The sequence below is a fragment of the Felis catus genome, chromosome B4, assembly GCF_018350175.1.
Source record: "Felis catus isolate Fca126 chromosome B4, F.catus_Fca126_mat1.0, whole genome shotgun sequence".
Lineage (NCBI taxonomy): Eukaryota > Metazoa > Chordata > Mammalia > Carnivora > Felidae > Felis > Felis catus.
Window position 1 is genome coordinate 54,451,806 of NC_058374.1, and position 22,168 is coordinate 54,473,973.

Sequence of the window (22,168 nt, forward strand, 5' to 3'; positions counted from 1 at the left end):
GATAAATGCAAGGCTCAAATACAATAGTAGTAGTAGTAGTAGTAGTAGTAGTAGTAGTAGTAGTAATACCTTTGCTTAAGGATGCCGCATCTTATTTCTGGAAGAGGCAGTGCTGGGTAAGAACAATGAACTATAGAGATGAGCAATGAACATTATGCCAGAAAGTTTGGACTTGAGCCCTGGCTTTTCCACTTGACTATGTAAATCAAAGTAATTTGGTCAATTTCTATAAACCTCAGTTTCCTCATCTATAAGGAATCTTACTTGACCTCCCTTACTGGATCAACATGAGAATGCAGTGAGAAGATACTGCTGATGGTAGTGTAACTGGGGCCACCATTGCGAAGCACAATCTTAGTGGAATGAAGAACACATACACACATAGTCAACACTGTGTATTTGTTGAGTGTATCAAAGTATCTAAATACACATATACAGCATGAATTATAAGAGCATTTCTTAAACACACTAAAACAAGTGCCTCCAGTGAGGAGAGGAAATGAGAATAAAGATCAAGATGAAAGGGGAAAATAAAATGAATTGAAAAGGGGCCTGATAGGAAGCAATGATGCTCAGTCCATGACTGAGGTAGGGATTGATTCCACTGTGTGTACTTCAGGTTAAACAAAGGAATTGCATGAGGTAATTGTGAAAGGACCTGGTACAGAGCTTGAGAAATGGCAGTCGCTCAACAAATTTAAATTGAAAAGTAACTAAATTGTGTGTCTGCAGGACATGGAAAATACAGAGACGAAATACCTGCTAGAAAGAGGGTAGAGAAAGGAAAAGGGAAGATGGGGCACCCCTCCTACCAGTTCCCTCTGAAACCATTTTCCTTTTCCAAATTCCTCTTTCTCCTTCACCGCTGTCTCTGGAGTCCCCTTACTTGGCACTAAAGATGCTTGTATCACGTTTCTCCCTTTGGGACCTGTCTATAGCCATCTGCCTCCCAACAAAGACACAACAGTGGTTCTTAACATCTGTTGAATCACAGACCCTTCTGAGGTTTGTCGGCTCAAAAAAGTGTCCTACACTCCTCTGAAGTCCATGGGCCCTGGGCAAGAATCCCAGAGGAGGACCATCTAAATGACAGAGTCAGAGATGGGTAATGTTTTTCATAATATCTGTTTCACTCAACTGTGTTGTGCAGGGTGATCCTTGTGCTCTTCTCACTTTTACTGAAAACAAGGGATAATGGGCTACAGACAAAGTGATACCAGAGAAGCAACCTAAAGAACAAAGCATCTGGGAATTAAATAATCATGTTTTATGACTCCAACAGAAGCAGGCAGAACAAACAAATGAACAAGCAAAGTTATAGAAGAGAAATCAAACCCATGATTGGGAATCCTGAGAGAGGACTGTCACAAATATAGCTTGTAACAACATAGAGAAACATCATCCTCAAAGGCCATGTCCAGGAATACCCTTTCTCCCTGTAAAAATCTGTGATTTTCCTAATAGTTTCTATTCAGTCCTGACTCTCTGACCCAGCTGTCAGAGCCCCTACCCTAATTCCCCCTATACCCCCAGGCCCATCACCTCCTTCCTAACTCACCTCTTCACATCCTGACTTATCATTCCTTGGATGAGTCTTGGGCCTGGGTAAGTTACCTGCCCAGGTAAGTTACCTGGGTACATTACCTCCTAATGTAAATGGAGTGGGGCGTGGAGAGCAGACATTGTCTAAAGTGGGAGCCCAAATGGCAAGCAATTGGCTGCAATTTCCTTGACAAATACCTCCACATTTGGCCTTCCCAAACCTCAGCCATCACCCAAGATTTGCAGATGCTGCTGACACACACGATTGGGAACACCTCTGTCACAAAAGAATCCCAAGTGGGAGAAAGGAGGATAGGAAGGCAGATGGTGCCAATTTAATGAGGATGGTTTAACAAAACATCTTTTTAAGCTTCCTAATTCACTTGGCTATTTGCTTCCCAGGCTTGGCTGCCAATCAGGAGCAGACTGGAATGTTTGCCAGAGAATGGCAATCTCCTCTTTATCCTTAACTGAGAACCACTACCAGAAAAATGTCAGATTGCCAGTCACTTCAAAACGTTGTTAACTCCTTCCAGAGCTAAACATCAAGGTGATACTGGAAAAAGGACTTCAGCTATGTCAGAGTGAGTGATCATTCTGGTGTGGTTGTTGTTGACAATCAGAGACCTGACCTGATATATAAAGGGGGCATTAGTGTTCTCCATTGTGACCTATGTCTGTGACCAGCTCTGAGCTCAAAGCACTTAGTGTATTGTTAGTATTTATTAATCATCCATGAAATAACCACAGAGAACAATGAACATCAGGCACCAATACTGACCTCTTTGTCTATTTTTGGATCTGTTCATTTCATTATTAAAGTATATGGCTTAAGATAAGGAATAATGGGTATTTTCTACATGCTATTAGTATAGGAAGATCAACAGAGAAGATAAAGCATTGCTTTTTTGTTTTAGTTTCAAAAGGAAGACAACTACCAATATGTACAAAAACAGGAGAATTTACAAAGCAGCCTCTAAGGATCCTGACTTTATTCAGGGAAATTCTGTAAAAATTTCTTACAAATCTAAGAAATTCCAACTGAACTCTTTGGTTTCAGATATTCAGAGGTCACCAGCCTAGCCCTCAATTCAGTTCAGCTGACATGAAGTCACTTAGACACTTAGTACTTACAGTAGACCTCTATCTAGTAGGTTCCAAAAGTTTGCAAATACTGCAACAGGAAGCGTCACTTCCTGCCATACTCTGTTGGCCATGAACCTGGTGACTCTAAACAATGAGATCCTCTCAGCTCTCAGATTCACCCAGTAACCACCAAACTGCTGCCCTTGAAGCAGCATAAAGCCCTAAATCACATTCTTCCTGATCGCTACATGCACCAAATAACTGAAGTGTGAGCGCTCTCTATCCTCTTTCTGGGAAAGAACACTTTCCTCAAGTCTTAAAAAGACACACACACACACACACACACACACACACACACACACACAAATACATACACAAACACACACACCATGCTCCCAACCAGACCTACAGTTTCCTGCTCTCAGTTAAGTCCAAACTTCTAAGCATGTATTTCCAAGGCCTTTCACTGTTCTACTACTTACTCCTGCTTCTGTGACTCCTGCTTCAACAGGATGTATCTTTCCCCACACATGCACATCTTGCCGGCATTAACATTAGCTCTCACACAGATTGTCCCCCTCTCCCTAGAACATGCTCTTTTCAAGCACTGTTCAACATGAACCTCCTTCTGGAAGCTTCTCTGGCCACACCTACAGATAGATATCTGATCTTTCCAGTATGTTCCTTGATCCCTGATACCCCTCATTAATCTCCAGTGGCATAACTCACTGTCCTAGAACTTTGCACTGTGTAGACTCCCAATTAGAGAAGAGGGTAGGAGTATGAAGTGGTGAGGTGGAGCCAAGGAGCAGAACTTCTGCCTAATGATTCTTTCAGTTTGCCTTTCCTTCCCCAGCTGAAACCTGAGGTACAAAAAGTTAATTGGCCACAGCCAACAAAGTACTGCAGCATCTACAACCCAGTTTGCTGAGGTCAGAGATTTGACATAAGAACTTAGGTCCAAGTCTCTTTCACCACAACAAAGTGAAACTACAAAGAAAGTAACTCAAGTTGACTGAGATAAAGTGCATTATCTGTGACATTTATGATTTGTTCCAATGTTATCCCCTTGATATGTGGCAACTGAACAGACATACAACATAGAGTTATATTACTTCCATTGCTTTACTTTATTTGGAAAATAAATCACCAAATCCTTGGCATTAGGCAACATGACACAATCAAACTGTAATAACTGCATTCAAGTCTAGCCTATAGAAGGGAGGAATGTACAAGAGTCAAATAATTGAATGGTGTGTGGAATAGGATTTCACTTGTTTCAGGAGGATAGGGAAGGATTCATGAAATGCACATATGTAGTAATCTCCCAGGAAAAGAATATTCTCTATTTGCTACAGTTTTTCTTGTACTGTCTCTAAATAACTATACAGATGGGTTCTGTATACCTTGGGTTGGGTCTGAAGTGAGAAATTGGATAGTCACTCAAGTAGAAACCACAAAAAGTTTCTAAGGGAGAAAGACTGGATTCAATCTATTAAAGATCAGATTTCAACTAAGTGTAATAAATACAAAGGCAAATTCAAAATTAGAGAATTCAGGCACCACACTGATTCTTTGTGCAAAAGGCATCAAGCAAAAGCAACATTTTTCTTCCTCTAAATTATCAACACCACCACCATTACCCCAAATCATCATGAACTCATTTACAGACAGTGCAGGACAATGGAGGCATTGAGAATTCCTCTCTCTGGTAAATTACAATTAAGGGCATTTCAGGAACATCTCCCCAAATGCCAAAATAAGTAAAATACACATAAACTATGAACCAAAAACAGTATTCCTAAATCAGAAATGAATAGTCAAAGCAAGGGCATGTCAAGATCCCAGAGGGCTTCCTAGTTGATGGAAGATAAGAGTAGTAAGGACCTCATTTTTCAGTGTTGGCAAGACTAGTGAGTATCTTCTGTGCACCTTAGGTCAGCCTTAGAAGGCTTCATGGAAAAGGAAAGAATGAGCCCATCTTGGCATGAGTATAACTGTTTCCCAGGAAAAACATCTGTTCAAACTATATCTTCAACATGGGCTTGATCCTTAGATATAGCCTCTTTTAAGCTCCCTTCCATACCTTCCACCAAAAACACAAACAATAAACAAATAAACAAAACAAAACAAAAAACCCACAAAAAAAAACAACAAAAAAACACTACACCTTGAATGAATAAATCCAGTTTTCCCAACTGTACAGATCCAGCACAATATTCGATATGGATATTAGTACAGACCTAGATACTAAAATATAATGATAACCATATTAATTATTATTTTTGGTCTTGGTTTGTGCAGAAAAGAAAAAGAGAGAAATAAACCATTATGGTAGTAACAAACGTGTAACTTTCGCACCTAGGGGAAAGAGAAGCAAAGGTCAGATAGCTTCTCTGAAAGGTTAGAAAGAAAGGTGAAGTAACCAAGTTAGGTTCATACTAAAGAAAATAAATATCCAAACTTCTCTCCAAGGAGTCTTCTGAGAACAACCTCACCAAATGGATCATTGACCAGCATCCTCCTAACTTTGATCTTACTTTGTACTATATTCTGTTAGCATTGATACTTGGAAGAATCCTTTGTCTCCCTTTCTAATATAATACACACACACACACACACACACACACACACACACACACTCCTTAGAACATACTTCACTTTCTTTCCATGAGGCTAGAAACCCTAATTCTGCAAGTAAATATTGCTAGGTGCAACCGAGTTTTGAACTTGAAGGCATGGAAGCCCCCAATCTCATTAGACCAAGAGGAATACATCCACCTCCTCCAACTCACCTACTTACCCTACCACCCAACCTTTATACCTCTCAAATTCCATCCCAGTGTGGCTTAGGCTGAATTCCATGTCAGTGAAAAAAACCATCCTGATGCAGACTAACATGCTCCAGACCAATTGTATGTAGACAAAATCCATCCCACCAAATGTGGATCAAAATCTATATACCAAAATAAACACCAAATATAAACCAAAATATTTTGCTTTCTTCCCACGATATCTATGGAGTCCCTGCTACATGCAAACACTACACTACTATCATTGCACCATTGTTTGGGCAAACAAGCTGGTAGTTAGAGCTTTTCTAGGGGCTGTATAGACTCCATATCATCTAGTATCATTCCAGGATGATTGGGAATAAGGCAAATTTTCTTAGTCCCTCTGGGATAACTGTAGAGAAGACAGAGTTAAATACAATGCTTTTCATTCATGCTTTGACACACACAGGCTTAGTTTCAGTCAGAATCCAGATCTGGAAATTTTTAACATTTCTATCATATCAAAACACGATAATCAGCTTGAAAAATCGTACAAGCCTGAGCTTCTCATTCTAGAGGACCTCAGAAACTAGATGGGCTACCAGGAAGAATTAGAATTAGATTTTCCAAACAACTATCAGAAAGAGAGCTGGGGAAAGCCAGGAACTGTGTGTAATTAAGGATTAGAATGTGATGTGATATGTTGATGTCAACAGTGAAAATCAATTTCTTCTCTATTTCCCCCTATAATTCTCTACTCCCCTTTTCTCAACCCTGAATCCTGTCAACACAGAACATCTAATGAGAGTCCTCAGGAAAAAGCAGTGGAAGGGAATCCATCTGCCTGTCTACCTTATTTTCCAAATCACAACTCTAACACAGCACGGCCTTTATCTACAATGAGCATCGATCCACACTCATTTGTTTCCAAGAAGCCTTGCCAAACAGTTGTCTTTTTCCCCCAAAATCTATTCTTTGCATGTAAGCACAAAACCAAGAAATCCATCTAGTGTTCCCAACTATCACTATACTCTGTATCCACTTTTAGACTAGTGGTTGTGGGTTGTCAGAGCCCATGGCTCCTTCTTTGTACCTCCTCCCAATGTGTACCCTCAGTAATACACTGCACACCAGGTGGCTTAGTAAAATCTGACTATATCTTGGTTATCTCCTTCATATCTTTAAATATGTCCTTCTTTCTTCCCACGTAAACACTCAGCTGTCTCTTGCTCTCAGTCCTTTCTTACCAGACTGTGTTTCGTTCCTCTCATAGCCCTAGGTATCTCCACACAGCCACCTACTCTCAGAAAGTTAATTTGTTTTGTTTTGTTTTGTTGTAAGAAATTCACAGGATCCTCTGAGTCATATGAAAGTTGTATCATGCTTCAAAATCCTGAGTTTTTATCCAAATATAGATCAATATGATGTATCCAACAAGACTTGTCATCATCACCCCAGCTCAAGCACCATAATCTACCACAAGGAAACTCTGCCATCACTTTCACAGATGCTCTTTATCCTTCTTCCCTAGTTCTTTCTTAACCACACTCTGCTTTGTGATTTCTGCAATTATAAAAGAAAATGGGGATAAGGATAAACCAGAAGAATATGATCCAAAAATAATTTTTATCAATTTGGAATATACTTGGTGAAGGAAACTGTTCTTGCCACATGATTTTGCTTTAACTAAGGTTAAAACAAATCTGCCTTCTGGAAGGACATAACAACCTATCAATTGATAATGGAGAGTACCTTCTCAAGAACTAATGGAGAGCAAGAGAAAGACAACCTAGAAAGAAACATCTGCCACATATAATCAACAAAACAGGTGTCATTCTTGGACAAAAGTGTTGTATGGGATTCTGGTGTTGGGGTACTACTCACAGTGTACATGGTGGTTGTGTGGTGGGGAAGTTGAAGAACAGTTTAAGACTCCAAGGACCTTTAAAAGTAAAGAGTTGCAAATATGTCTTGTGATAACAACAAACTGCTTATTGGAGATCTAGTGTTTAAAAGTCCATTAGGTAGCCACATTCCAGGGGGACTTGGTCGTCTTTCCTCCTACAGCCTGACATGGCCTATAATCAATCTCCACCACAACTTTCATAAATTAGATAAGAAATGCAGAGAGATACATTCACAGCTGTAAAAAAAAAATAGATATTTAGCTCCTTGAGCATGGAAGAAGAAGACCTTCAAATCCTCTCTCACGAAGGTGGACCACTTTATCAAACTGGACCTGCTATTCTACAAAGTCAATACCAATGTCCTCCCTAAGAAGATATGACACAGAGACTTTCAGAATATCCATGAGAAAGTGTGGCAAAACATGAAGGAGGCAGCAGAGCCAGGTGGAAGAATCTTCATTCAAAGAACATGTCTAAGCATACTCTGTGCTGGGCCTTGTGGGAAAGACAAAGATGAATAAAGCAAGCTCTGTACCAGGTCAGAAAGGAAAGGCCAAGAAAGATGGCTGGGCAAAGAGTTGGGAAGGACTCTGCAGGAGAAGCACCAAGAATTAACTTCCCCTAATTCATATTTTCCTCAGGAGAGCTGAGAATCTTTCTGGTCTGGAGGATAACAGAGTGTAGGCCTACAAATCACTCCAACCCCAACAAACCCACCTGCCCCTCCCAAACTCACCAGGCCTCTGGTCTGCACCCCCAATCCAAAGTCTAGCTCTGGGCCATGAAGTACCCTTTGCTCAAACCCCACAGGACTTCCACAGCCAACTGCACTCCAAGCCCAGCCTTCTTTCTCTCTGGCTCTGTCTCCATTTGCTTTCCAACTCTATAAATACGAGAAATCACTTACCCATGGGGGTGTTTCTGCCTCAAAGGAGAAAGACCTGAGAAGAAAGTACAAGTCAAACCCAGGGACAAGGAAGAGCTTGGCCAAGCAGAGTCAGGACTTGGAGTGGAGCTTACCAAGGGTCATCTGGAGGTGGAGCCCTAGGGGGTCAAGCCCCAGGGGAGGCATAGCTTAGATAGGGCAAGGCTTTAGGAAGGGTGGGAAAATATGAAGGAGGTGGCTTAGCCAGACTCCAGGAGGAAAGCTGGATGTGGGCAAAGGAAGACTAGTGGGGCCGTGCATGGGTAAGAAGGTGGACTGAGGGCTTAAATGGGACTTTGTTGGCAACTTTGTGGCAGGAAGATATGAATTTAGAAGTAAATAAACATCACAGGTCCTGGGTATGGAAGAGGTCCTGGCTGTCTGAAGGAGAGTATGGGGAGTTGAGTGGAGACCACCCTGAGGTTATTTGGAGGCCAGTCCCAGATCTAGGTAAAAAGACCACTCAGAAGCTCTTTAAACAAGGATTAGAAGCACCTCCCCAACTGTCTGTCCCAGATCTCCATATAGGTACCTCTACCACCACCATCCACCCCAACACCCTCACCCATTTTTCTCATCATTCCAGGAATAAATCTAAAAGTGAACTGGCTCAAGCTTTACCTTGAGGTATTTCATGAGAAGGTCATTCAGCATTCATAGCATACTCTGACTGAATATGCATTGAGTATAGTGCTGGAGCAAGTAAAGAAAAAAATATAGTCCCTGCCTTAAAGAACTTCCTGCTCTAGACATTCACATTTAAAACACAGGGTTTCCAAGACCTAGAAGAGTAACCAAAGGAAGGTGTCTCTTCCTTCACTGACTGTTAATCTTCAAACAGAGGCAAGACTTCTCAGAGATGGAGAAGATGGGGACTATGTAGAGACAGAGAGGTGAATGCACAAGTGATGGACCCAAGATGCCTTGTGTCTCAAAAAAGGGTCATTACTGCCTCTCTTTGATAGTGGTGAAATTCCTTGAAATGCTAATGGGGCGGATGTGGATAGAGGAGAGAGAAGTGTAGCAGCAGGCCCCTGAAAGGACAAAATCTATTCTAACTATACTAAAAGCATTGAAATTAGAGCTAAAGGAACTACTCCAGATGTTAGGAAGAACCTCCAACTGAGAAAACCTTAGCATCACATTGACCCTACCCTAACACATCTCCAGTAGGTCTGGACCAAGGGGACTAATCAGACAGGCAGGAATTCGGGGATGCCTGTAATGATAGACCACCAGAGGAAGGGCATCTGGTTGTTTGATTTGTGTCTGTTCAATAGTTTTATCCTTTCTTCCCCTGCTTCAAGCTGAGATTTTTCCAGATGTGCATCTGCGTGAGGGCAAGAAGAGTGTAGAGGAAGGGTCCTCCTGTCCTTGTGTCTTGTCCAAAGAGCAATCCCGATTGCCTTTCTCCCTGTGCTATTCACTGCATGTTGGGTGGGAGGTTAGGGGGAAATGCCAAGATCCACAGATAATCACTAGGTAAAGAAAACAACTGGTCCAGGGCTGGGGGAAATATAAAGAATGCAGGGTTGGGACCATAAGTATCTCCTGGAGGAAGGGGTACATCATGGAGGCTTGGGAGGTTGCTGGCGGTTATGGCCCATTGAGGTGATTTCACATGAAGTGTCTGAACCCTGAGGGGTTAGAGGAGGGAAGAGGAGAAGAGAAAGGGGTGTGAGCCAGAGACAGGGGAAGAGGATGAAAGACACAGAGATACTCTTATCTCTGCAGGGAAGAGAGAAGGAAGGGAGGGCAAGACAGGGAACAGGGATGGAGGGGGGCAGCAAAAGGAGACAGATAGGAGAAGATGTGGGTGGAGAAACTAAAAGGCACACAGGGTGAAACTCACAAAGATGTGATGGAAGAGAGACCTTCAAAGACTGATAGAGGGAAGCAGGGAGGCAGACAGCCAGAAGGAGAGCTAAGGGCAGCCTCAGTCCTGGAAAATCTCAGCACAAACTACTTGGAGTCAAAGAGATACACAGGCCCACAGACAGACAGACTTGCCTGACAGAGATGAAGGTGAAGGAAACAAAGTAGGAAGGAAGAAGACGGCTGCAGGGAGGAGGGGAGAGAGTAAGACAAAGAGAGAGGAGGAGGCAAGTGTGGAGCAGGAAGAGGGAGCCAGGCAAGGGAAGGGACATATATTTGCCGTATGATCCTTTTCCATCTCACCTGCCTCCCTGCTGAGTCTGGTCCCCTCTCAGGGGCTGCTGGGTGGTGGTTGTGCCCAGAAAGCTGACAGGCTGAAGCTGCTGTCATGGCTGCCCCAGGCTCCCTCCCAGTGCCAACCTGGGGATCTCAGAGGCCCCTACATGGATATGAAAACTGCTTCCCCTACCATCTCCCCCAAAGTGCTGTAATCAAAAGATGCCTGAAGCTCAGCCTTAGTTTCTCAGAGTTAATTTAGCCTGGCACAACTGTTCAAGGGGGAGTGGGGGCCAAAGAGAAAGAGAAACACAGGCAGGCAGGCAAGCCAGCCTGACAAGCTCTGGAGAAAGTGCTGGGGACAGACTGGTAGGGATCACATGGAAAAGAGTGAGGAGGGGTTCAGGATTGGGACTATGTCTGCATTGAGAGCTAAAGAAGCACCATGTAAATATAAGCAAAATAACATATGAGTGACTGCCCATTATTTTGGGGTCAACAATATAGACACCTTCTGAGCAGTCACCATCAATGCCTTCAAGCAGCTCTGACTAAAGGCCACCCCCAATATATACATATAATATATATTTATATATATTTTATAGATATATTTATATATATTTTATATTTATTTATATTATTTTAATAATATGATTATTTAATTATATTATAATAATTTATATTATATAATTTAAATTATATATTATATATTATGTAATTTTATACATATTATATAATTTAAATTATATCATTTAAATTATATAATAAATTATATTAATATATATTATCTATAATATAATTTTTATATATTATAGATAATATATATTATATATAATATGTATTATAGATAATACATATAATATATATTAATATAATAATATATATTATTATAATATAATAATATTATATTATATATATTAATATAATAATAATATATATATTATATATAATAATTTATATTATATATAATAATATATATATAATATACATAAATAATATATAATATATATTTATATATGAATTCATATATATTTATATATGAATATATAAAGACATATTTATATATAATATAAATATATATAAATATAATATGATATAATTTATATTATAATAATTTAATTTATTAAATAAATTAAATAATAATTTAATAATATAAATATATATTATTTATATTGTATTATAAATGTATTATATTTATTTACATATATTTTATATTATATATATTTATATGTATTATATATAAATATATATTTATATATGTTTTATATACATATTTATATATATATCATTTATATATATATATCATTTATATAAATATAATTTATATTATAATAATTTAATTTATTAAATAAATTAAATAATAATTTAATAATATAAATATATATTTAATAATATAAATATATATTATTTACACTGTATAAATAATTGTAAATAAATAATTTATATTGTATAAATAATTGTATTATATTTATTTACATATATTTTATATTATATATATTTATATGTATTATATATAAATATATATTTATATATATGTTTTATATACATATATATATATCATATATGTATCAGATAATATGCTCCACAGCAAGTAACAAAACGTAGTCTCTCTAAATATTAGGAAGATAATTCCCCTCTAACCTTTAGCAATGGGAGGGATATATTTTCCTCCCTCAGGCATTCTAAGGAAGGATTGTACAACCTGTAGGTAAGAGGCCCACATGCAGATGTCTAGTTTTCTGTCCTATCCCCCAAAGCCTCCCTCTCCTGTTGGAACTTAACCTGCCTGCACCTATCAGTGTCAGTTCTTTGGACTCATCTTATGAATCCAAAGCCCAGGGGGAAGCTAAGCATCCCAAGTGTAGAGAAGACAGGGCCTTGTTCTCTGGGATGTGAGAAGAGAGACACACAAGACAAGAAACCCTGGCAGAGAAGAGAAAAGAGAAGAAAGTAGAAAAGAAAAAAAAAAGCATATAAATTAATAGAGTATAGCCAGATCTTTCCAGTACGGGGTACCTATGGAAAGAAGGATGGAAACAGATGGAGAATACAAAGCAAGATCAGAGGGAAGGAAATGCCAGATTCAGAGGCTGGGGGTGCAAAGGGCTTGGAAGACAGGAGACTGATCTGCTCAGCAGGAATGGAGAGAATCAGCTGACAAGATAACAAAGATGAGCATGAGGATGGTTATGATGCCTAATGCATTTAGATTTATAAATCTTTACAACTGTACACAGTTCTTTGGCATAAATCTCATTTTAAAAGAGGCTACAGGAGGGGCACGTGGGTGGCTTAGTCAGTTAAGCATCCGACTTGGGTTCAGGTCATGATCTCATGGTCTGTGGTTCAATCCCCGTGTCAGGCTCCGTGCTGACAGCTCAGAGCCTAGAGCCTGGTTTGGATTCTGTGTCTCCCTCTCTCTCTGCTCCTCCCCTGTTCATGCTCTGTGTCTCTCTGTCTCAAAAATAAATAAACATTAAAACAGTCTACAGGAGCAGATTTTATTACTGCTATTTTACAGATAATGAAACGAAGGCACAGAGAGGTTAAGTCATTTGCCTCAAGTCACAGAGCTGGTAAGGGAGGAGCAAAGAATCAAATGACTGCACTGTGATGCCCCCTCCTGCAGGTTCTGTCCTGGGAAGCACCCAGGCTTGGGGCCTGTTGTGTGAGGGAGAAGTTACTCCACAGAGGGCAAAAGACCTGCCTCCTGGGGCCCTTCTCATCATGTTCTTCCCAGGAGAGCTTGGCCAACTTGAGGCCTCATCTGGGAAGTGGGGAAGTCATACCTTAATCCTCTGAAGATGAAAGCTAAACCAGATCATTTACTGAAGACCTTTAGCTTTAAAAGACAGAATGAAAAATCAAAGAATTAAAAAATTAAAAAGAATTAAAAATTAAAAATTAAAGAATTTAAAAAATTCACCTGTGGAAAGGGTGGGTGAAGTGGATAACCAGGATAAAGGGTTCAAAGCAACAGTCTTCCCATTACCCCTCCCCACCCCCATACCTGTTTTCCTCTCCCTCTTTCTGTCTCCTGAACCCCAGGGACCTCTTCCCCACCTGTCTAGGCATGGGCAGTTGTCTCCCCCCAGCCATGGCTCACCAGCCCATGTAGTCCAGGCTCAGTCAGCCTCACAGCATATGAGGACACATCAAGGCCAGACACATCAGCCTAGCTTCCCAGCATCTGGTCCACCCAGCCCAGGGTCACCATGGAGCTACAACCGTGGCCCATTTGACATTGCTGCCCCACTTCTCTACCACCTCTGCCACCCTGTCACATCCCACCCCTGGAGGGTGGGCTCTCCAGGTCACCTCAGTCCAAGCTCTGTGCTCCTCTCTCCAGCAGACCCTGCCTCCTCCATCCCTCTGCCTCCCTACCATACTTCCCCCCCCCCCACGCCCTACCCATTTCTTCCTCATTGGTCTCCAAGGCACACATCCCCTCCCCCATGATCATACACTTACTGAGAGCTCTGGCTTATCTGATCCTCTCTTCTCCATTTTCCTGCTCCTTGCTAAATAAATGAGTCTTCTCCTTGTCTCCTAGGAAACTTTCTAGACTTGTCTTCTTCCATCTTCCCTCCTTGGTCATTGTCAGTCTCCCAATATCCAAGTCATGGGGCCTGGTCCAGTTGTCCTTGACCAACTCCCCTCACAAACATTTGTTCAGGCTCAGTCATCCTCACAGTCTAAGAAGTCAGGGACATCAGCCTAGCTTCCCAGCCCAGAGCACTGGGCCTCTCTGTCTTGGATTCCAGCCTCATCTTACCATCTGCCCAGGAGCTCCCACAGGACAGGGCCCTGCTCCTCCATCTGGGTCTCCCCTCACTGCCCAGCACACACAGAGGGTAGAGTGTGTGACTCACTGATTCTGCTCACTGAAAGGAGGGAACTGAGGTAGAAACCCAAGCAGGGACATCATCTGAGCCTATACTGGCCTTTGAGGTTTAGTGTCAGGGAAGCAGGCAGCTGGAGGGAATCCATCTCTAGCGGGGCAGTGCTTTCCTTTAGGGATCCCAGGGCACATGACTGTGTGTGTGTGTGTGTGTGTGTGTACCTGATATGCATGGAGGGGAGAGAAGGATGTGGGTCTGAGGCTCCAGGAGTCCAGGTTCTGTCTGGAGGTGAGAGTATTTCAGGAGCTGGTCTCCCAAGCCCTCTGCAGCCCCAGCAGACACAAGCCCATGACTGCAGGGACAGAGGGTGGCCAGTGTTATCACCAGAGGATGAACACAGGATGGACTTTGGGCAGACTCCACCTCCCTGGGTTAGAATTTGTTCCATCCAGCATACAATTCACATGGTTTCCTGTGTTCTGTGGTTCAGTTCAGTCTCCATTCTCCCTTCTTGTCCACACTCATGGGCATTTCCTGTGTTCAGAGCTTAGAGCACTTGTTAGGCTGAACCATATGAAATTCCAGATTGTTAATGTTTTTATGGGCTTCTATAGTCCATTACTTTTGTTGTTTTTTCTTCTAAACATGTTTTTACTCCAGACTAAGGAGACAAGCTAGCAGTCTGAGGAAGGGCAAATAACAAGAGTTAATATTTATTGAGTACTTACTATGTGCTGAGTATGTTACATCCTTACCACAGTGCTAATTCTCACTGAAGTCCCAGGAATTATTTCCTGCAGCCCCTGCAATTATTTCCCACCTTTTACAGGTGAGTGAGTCCAGGTGAAGAGGCTACATGGGGAGGAACAGGGCTGGGATTCCAACTCAGCCCAAGACCTCCTGCTTGACCACTAGCAGAGATGGGGAGCCAGAAGGCAATGCCTACACCTTCAACAGAGAAAAGGGGAGGAGGAATATGGTTACACTGGAACTCTGGTGGGGCCAGGATAGCCCCCATGGAAGGGGCAGGGGCAAAGCCCAGAGACCACACCTGAAACCAAGTGGGATAAGGACCAGTATGGAAGAACCAGGTCAGAAATACACCTAGGGCTTGGATGGGAGATCACAACTCTAGTGGATGGAGCCCAGGAGGAAGACATGCAGAGAGAGCCAAGGTGGGTATAGACAGAGCAGAAGGACAAGGATAAGGAGGAACTGGGTTACAGAGCCTAGGGCAACAGGGAGGGAGCCATGGTGACTGCATGGGGGAGGAAAGATACAGTTCAGGCAAAGGGTGAAAAGCAGGAGGGAGGCAGAGACCCTGTGGAAGGAATGTGGGACTGAGGCAGACAGAGGAACCAGGGTAGAGGCAGCTTGTGCAGAGGAGGAGCCAGAATAGGCCCCATAGAGGGAGGGTTGGGGAGGTGGCAGATCTGGAGAAATAATGAAGGTGGAGCATGCGAGTGCGTGTGCACTCACACACGCACACACACACACTTCCAAGGCAAAAGGAGTAATTGTTCAGTGATTGCCTCTGAGGTCCCAGTGAGTGCACCAGCCCCTTCTCCCCCAAACCTGGCAGTGTTTGGAGGTGATGGGAGGCAGGACCTCAGGTCTCTGAGGGTGGGTGGGGAGAGGGAGATAATGAGCCAGTGTGTGTGACCTTCTGTGAGGCCTGTGTGTGCCCAAGAGTGTGTGTGCATGTGAGTGCACCTGCCCCAAGGAGCAGCCTGTGCCTACAGGACCGGGAGTTTGTGTCTGCACATAGTGACAGGCATAGCATGGTCTTTCTGGGTATAGCTGTTTGCCATATTGCTGCTTGCCTTCTTGTGAAGACATCACGGAGGGTAGATGGAGCCAGTGGAGGGAGAGAGAAGATGGTGATGTTCTGCAACAAGGGCACCCCATCTGTGCCACTCCTCCTGTACACATGTGCATGCACATGCACATATACAACACATACTGTTGCACACACATTGCCCTTCACTGCATGCAGCCAAAGAAAATACACCTAAAGCAACTGAGATACTATTCACACATGATCACATGGAGACACACAGAGGAAAAAAGGCACTCAAACATGCTAACCTGCCAATCACCCACACAGATGGAAAGAGCCTGAGTTACAAGCCACTTGACACAAAGTCACCTGGATGTACATCATGCCCCCCCAACAGACACACAAAGAGACATGCAAACTGGGGTAATTACTTCTCCAGACAATTGTGCACACACACACCACTGCCTAACACATCTCAAAGCATCCCCAACTGGTCCACGATACCCCTTCTAGCAAATTCAGAACACCCAGCCTGACTGTCAACATCTGCGCTTCTCCACTCCCCTTCATGCTGGTTCTCTAGTCCAGGTATTTATCCCAGGCCAGCAAAGCTGTCTCCTGCCTGCCTTATGGTTTGCTCATTCTGCTTCAGAAACCACAGGGAGATTCTCTTCCTCTTTTTCTTCTCCATCCCATACCATATTGGCTTTTTTCTTCTACACCCTTCTCATGAGTTCCCTCCTCCAGAGAGCCTTCCCTGATGAACTAACTGGCCCAGATTCTGAATTTGCCCTCATCATTTGCACCTGTTGGTCTGTGCTGGGTGGGTGTCACCAGGTTACTTTGCATATCAGTTAGGAGGGAGGAGACTGTCAGCTCCCCAAGGGCAGGACCAGTTGACTAAGTATCTCAGGCAAATGCCAGGCCTCAACCTCCAGCACCAGGCTGAGAGTGCTCCAGGGAGCACTACTACTTGTTTTTCACAAACAGAGAGAAGTCTGTTTTTCACAAACAGAGAGGAGTCTGGCAGCCACCAGGAATGTCTCCCTCTGTCACATGCTGCAAGCATCTCCTTCACAATGACCTTTCAGAGCCATTTTGGAGGAGGGCACATCTTCCACTGTGTCTTCCCACACTCACCTTATATTTAACTGGAAATACTGCTTCCCAGCTGGGTCCTCACCTTCTTCTCCAGCTTTTAAAAATCAGATCCACCCCAAGGACAAACATGTGTCTCTGGTGAGGATGCTCAGAACTGTTCTGCAGGCTGTGAAGGTGATCCCCACAAAGGATGCCAGGTGACCAGGCACCTGCAGCAGCAGTTGTAAGCGCTCCTGTGAAGAAGATGGTTGTGTGAAATAGGTTCATTGTACTTAAGAGAGAGACAAGGTAACCCTAAAAAGCCCTCACTGACCACCTCCCCACCTCCCACAGGGTTGTTTATCCCAGCCCAGCCTCTCTGGGGAGACAGGTGCCCTGCTTGCTTCCCCCTTTCCCCTCATCTGCTTCTCAGCAGCCTGTCTCTCTCCTGCCCTCTCTCCCTCCTTCAGTGAGAAGCCCCCTCCCTCTCCCTGTGTCTCTGCACACCCTTCTCCATCATATTCCTTATCCTGCTCTGTCTCCCTCTGTCTTCTGCCCATTTCTCTATTCCCTGTTCCACTCTCAGTTTCCCTGCTTCTGATCTCAGTCAGGGCTCTGCCATTTCTTCTCCATCTCAGTCTTTCTCTAACTCACATCTTGTTTCTGTTCTCCCCCCTTACCCTCTACTACCCAGAGCAGTCCTGCAGAGGGAGGAGAGTGGGGTCTCCTTCAGCACCAGAGGACTAGGTCATTTTGTATGAAGCTCTGAATTGTTGTGTTCCTGCCACACGTGCACACACCAGCTGAGCCCTTGACTCAGAGTCTGCATCCCACCCTAGGCCACCTCTACATGCCCCTTCTCACTGCCTACCCCCTGGTCCCCACCTCCTCCTTTTCCTTCACTGTCTCCCACCCTCTCCCTCTCTGTGTGCACTCTTCTCTGACTATCTCCTCAGCCCTGACCCCATGACCATGGATCTGTCTTTGGTTCTGGATCCATGGCTTTCAGATCCCCTGAGCCTGGGTTGAACTAGTGTCTCTGACTCCATGTATATCTCCACTATCTCTAGCCTCTGGATGTCTCTCTGTGTCTGTTTTGGATCTTTTGCTCTGCTCTCTCGATGCTCCTCTCTTTCCTCTCTCCTGTCCCTGGGTCTGTATCCCTGTCTTTCCATTCCATTACAGACCGTCTATCTTTGCTGACAGTGTGTTTAGATCTCTTGGATTCTCCAGGGTGCTGAGACTGGCTCTGCTTTCTTGATCCCACTCTTTTGGTCTTGACTTGAATTTACTGGGCCTTCATGTCCCTGTAGATGTGTCTGTTTACCCTCTTCTCTCCCCCACCCCCTCCAGTGCTGCTCCTGAGGTGAGCTGATGTAGAAACTGCAGAGGGGATACAGCAAGCAGTCCTTTGTGTGGAGATGGAAGGCTGGAATGATGCAGAGCAGGTTCAGACTGCAGCACTCTGCCCCTCACAGAACATTCTCCAGGACTCCAGATTTGGGTCATCTCCATGCCTACTGTGCTGGTCAGTCAGGGCCTGGGCTTCCCTGTCCACTCCCCAGTCAGTCTACTGGGAGCCACTGGAAATTCTGGGAGGGCACTCAAAGTCCCCCTAGGTCAGGGATCTGTTTGTCTGGAGTATTCTGTGAGAAGAGGAGTGAGGAGAGGTGGGAGACCCTGGAGGTGCTTTGCAGGTGGGGTCTGGGGTGTGCAAAACAGAAAGACTGGGAGCTTTTCCTCTGCATCCTGGACAAGAACTGCCCAGTAGACCCTTGTACCCCTCAGACAGGCACATGTAGGCAATGAGTCCAGAAGGGAGATGGGGCTGGTCTTCAAAAATGGGAAGAGTAACAGAAAGCGTGTGTCCCTTTTTTATCCCCTCATGGCACCTGTCACCCTGCTTGTACATAGGAAGCTCTTAAAGTTAAAGTTAAAATAAAGATTTTATTTCACCAGGTCTCCCACAATAAGCACCGAAATCACCTAAATCAGTGGAACTTATTCCCTTTCAATACTCCTTCCCACCTCCACCCCCACTCACTCACCATCAGCAACTTAGTATCTGCCCCCAGGACAGTTTCCCCTTACTAAGCTTTCCAAGCACTCCAGTGATCATGGGACCCCAGACTAAATCCCAGTCATTCCAACCCCTCCTCCTTCATCACTTACCTGATATCCCTCCCTCCTCCTCTCCCCCTTGCCCATCCAATGACATTTGGCCCCCTGGGTGTCTCCCCAAAGACAGGCAGTCACTAATGAGCACTGAGCACTAGAGGGGGAGGGTCCAGGGCAGCCTGGTGGGTGTCTCTTCCAGAGCTAGCAGATAAGGAGTCCCGTCAGCATCTGTCAAATATGCCATCTCCCTCCAGCATCCCTGCCTCTTGTCTCCTGGCTCCTGCCAATCCACCTCCCTGCTGAGGCTGAGGGACTGAACTCAGGTGCAAACTCACTGATGTCTAGACTCATAATGCCTGGTCAGCTCCAGACCCATTTCTCCAGGACTCTGACTATTCCTACAGTCTTTCTTTGAAACTCCTGTTGACCCTGGGAAGCTGAGTTTGTACACGGAACCCAAGGAGGAAGAGAAATTGCTATCTTCACTCTGTATCCTGATCTCAGCCCCTTCTCTCCATCACACATGCCCAAAAGCAGAGCTTGAAACTTGAGAGGGCAAAGAGGGTTAAATCTCAGGAAGACAGTCCCAGCCTTAAGGAGGTCCCGAGTGCTTCCAAAAACAAGAGGAGATGGCTGAGAATTATGATCTTGAACAACCAGAGATCACTTCTGATACACAATTTCCACCAGGGCATGAGGGACTCTGTCCTGAGAATTTGAGGGGACCTTTTCAGGAGGGACTTGTGAAGAGCTCAGCGGCCACAAGAGGGCGGCAGAGAACAGCTCTCCCTGCAGAGCCAGCTATGGGTCCTGGGTGCTGTGATAGGGCTGGGCTGCCCAGGCTGGGGGAGTCTTTGACTCCTGCAAGAACGTACGATTTTCTGAATTCAGGAAACCTCTCCTGCAGCCCTTTCCACTGGAATACCTTATTCCCTTTGGGCCCTGAAATGCCATCATCCACTCCAGCCCCTTTCCCTTTTCTGGTCCCACGCACTGAATGATTTTCCTTTATGGTTGTACAGCACATGACATCCCAGATCAAAGAGATGATGCTTTGCAGGGTCACAGCTGATAGCTAGACCCTGAACGAGAACCCACGTTTTCTTGATTCCCAATACAGGGGTCTTCCCCTTTGTCCCAACTGCTGCTTCTAACAGGAAAACATACTTTGTAGGCCCCAGGCCAGCTCACAACTCTTGGTGTATAAAACTGATGTCAAAGCTGTACCCGTCCCCCATGTGATACATGTGATACATACATGACTGGTGCACACAGGACTGTTAACCACGTAGCACATACATGTACACCACAAACACTATGCTGTGCACACCCTCACCCTCAGCACACACACCCCTCTGCCCCTCAGAGTCCCACAGCCTCTGACCCTCTCTTCCTACTTCCTGAGCTGCAACAGGAACTTCTGTTCACAATTTGCTCTTTTCCCTGTTTCCAGAAGCTCCTCAAAGCTGCACACAGGGAAGCACTTTCCCCATTCTAATCTTAGTCCTTCCTTCCACAGCCTGTGTATCCCATTTCCCCTGGCACAGCTCGGAGTGACAGAAGAGGGAAAACTTGTGGTCTCTGAGCTCCCTTCTCAGAATCTGTCTCTTCTATCATGGCCCTCTTGCCCAGGAAAGGCCTGTCTCATCTGTGATTCACCAGCTTTAGCCCGATTTCCTCTGAGTGTCCCTAGACTCAGACTCACTTCCCTATCCAGAAGAAACTATTTCTATGCTTGGGGATGAGGGTGTTAGGTTTCAACTGCATAAATTCTGGTTGAGCTTATAGACCACAAAGTGCAACAAGGAGATTTGACTTAGCCTCAGTAAGAAATTACCAGCACAAGGGGTTGTAAGACTCAGCTTGTGTGAAATAGAGCAAGAATGCATATATGGCCTTCCCAGAGGACTTCAAGAAACAAGGACTTGGTTTGGCACTGTCTTGGTAATACTGACTAGCAATAGAAGTCTTCACTGTGATTCTCATCATCCCAGCCTCAGGAAGTGGCACACAGAGACTTCTGGGGACTCTAAGGCCCTCAGGCAGAATGGGTGGAGCCTAGAGTTAGGAACTGCAGCCTGGTTACATCATTCCCAAATCCTGGGGGTGGAGGTAGGGGAGAGAGTAGGCCTGAACTCTCCACTGTCTGGCCACCTTCCCATCCTGGCCCCACCTCTTTATGGCCTTCCATGATCAGAGCAGGGCCTCTGAGCTTTTCCAATGCAAACCTTGTGTGAAGGCCTCAGGACCCAGTCTCCACCCAGGCTCAGACCCAGGGCCCTGATGTCATCCCCCTGTGCCTGGCAGGGCAGAGGCACCCATTGCTCAGGCTACCCAACCCCCTACTCCCGAAGCACAGACAGCCTTTCTCTTCTGGCCTCCCACCTTCTCTACCCCATACCACAGCCTTAACCTGCTGGAAATTTGCAAAAACCACATCAAAGACATCTTCAGCTATGAGTCTTCAGGTTCCCCTGGGACAGTACACACACATATACAAATGCCCACATGCAGATTCACACACATAGATGCTCACACATAGATGTCACACTCACGCATATACACATATACCCTCAAAGTACACATATATACATACCCATACATCACAAACATTCTCATATGTATGTAACACAAAGACACATACTCACAAACTTATACATTTACACAGGCATGCACACACAAACGTACACACTGTTATACACTCATCACACTGCACACATACACACCATTCTATTCCTTCCTCTAAGGATCCAGAGCCCAGCCCTTTAGATTCTAGAGATATAGAATGTCTAGGAAAAGCTTGGAAACCCACAGGAAACCTGTTTCCACTTCCCTGGGCCACACTGGAACTCCTTTGCTATATTCCCATTCCTGCCACAGAGTTTCTAGGACTCTGGTCCATACCATGGAAGGTGAACCTGCACAGATAATTCATTCTTTCATATAAGAAACATTTTAGAACA

General features: G+C 44.2%; 1 protein-coding gene across 4 annotated transcripts in view; it reads right to left on the reverse strand.

Moving 5' to 3' along the window:
- The window catches only part of LOC101089872 (cationic amino acid transporter 3-like), an 88,272-nt gene that overhangs the window by 62,282 nt on the left and 3,822 nt on the right, over positions 1-22,168 (reverse strand). For 3 of the 4 annotated variants that reach the window (XM_045061507.1, XM_045061506.1, XM_045061505.1), the window contains exon 2: positions 17,148-17,341. The exons of the other annotated variant lie outside the window; for it this stretch is intronic. The gene's annotated coding sequence lies outside the window, so the exon portion shown is untranslated. The remainder of the gene's footprint in view (positions 1-17,147; positions 17,342-22,168) is intronic. 4 annotated transcript variants of the gene reach the window in all.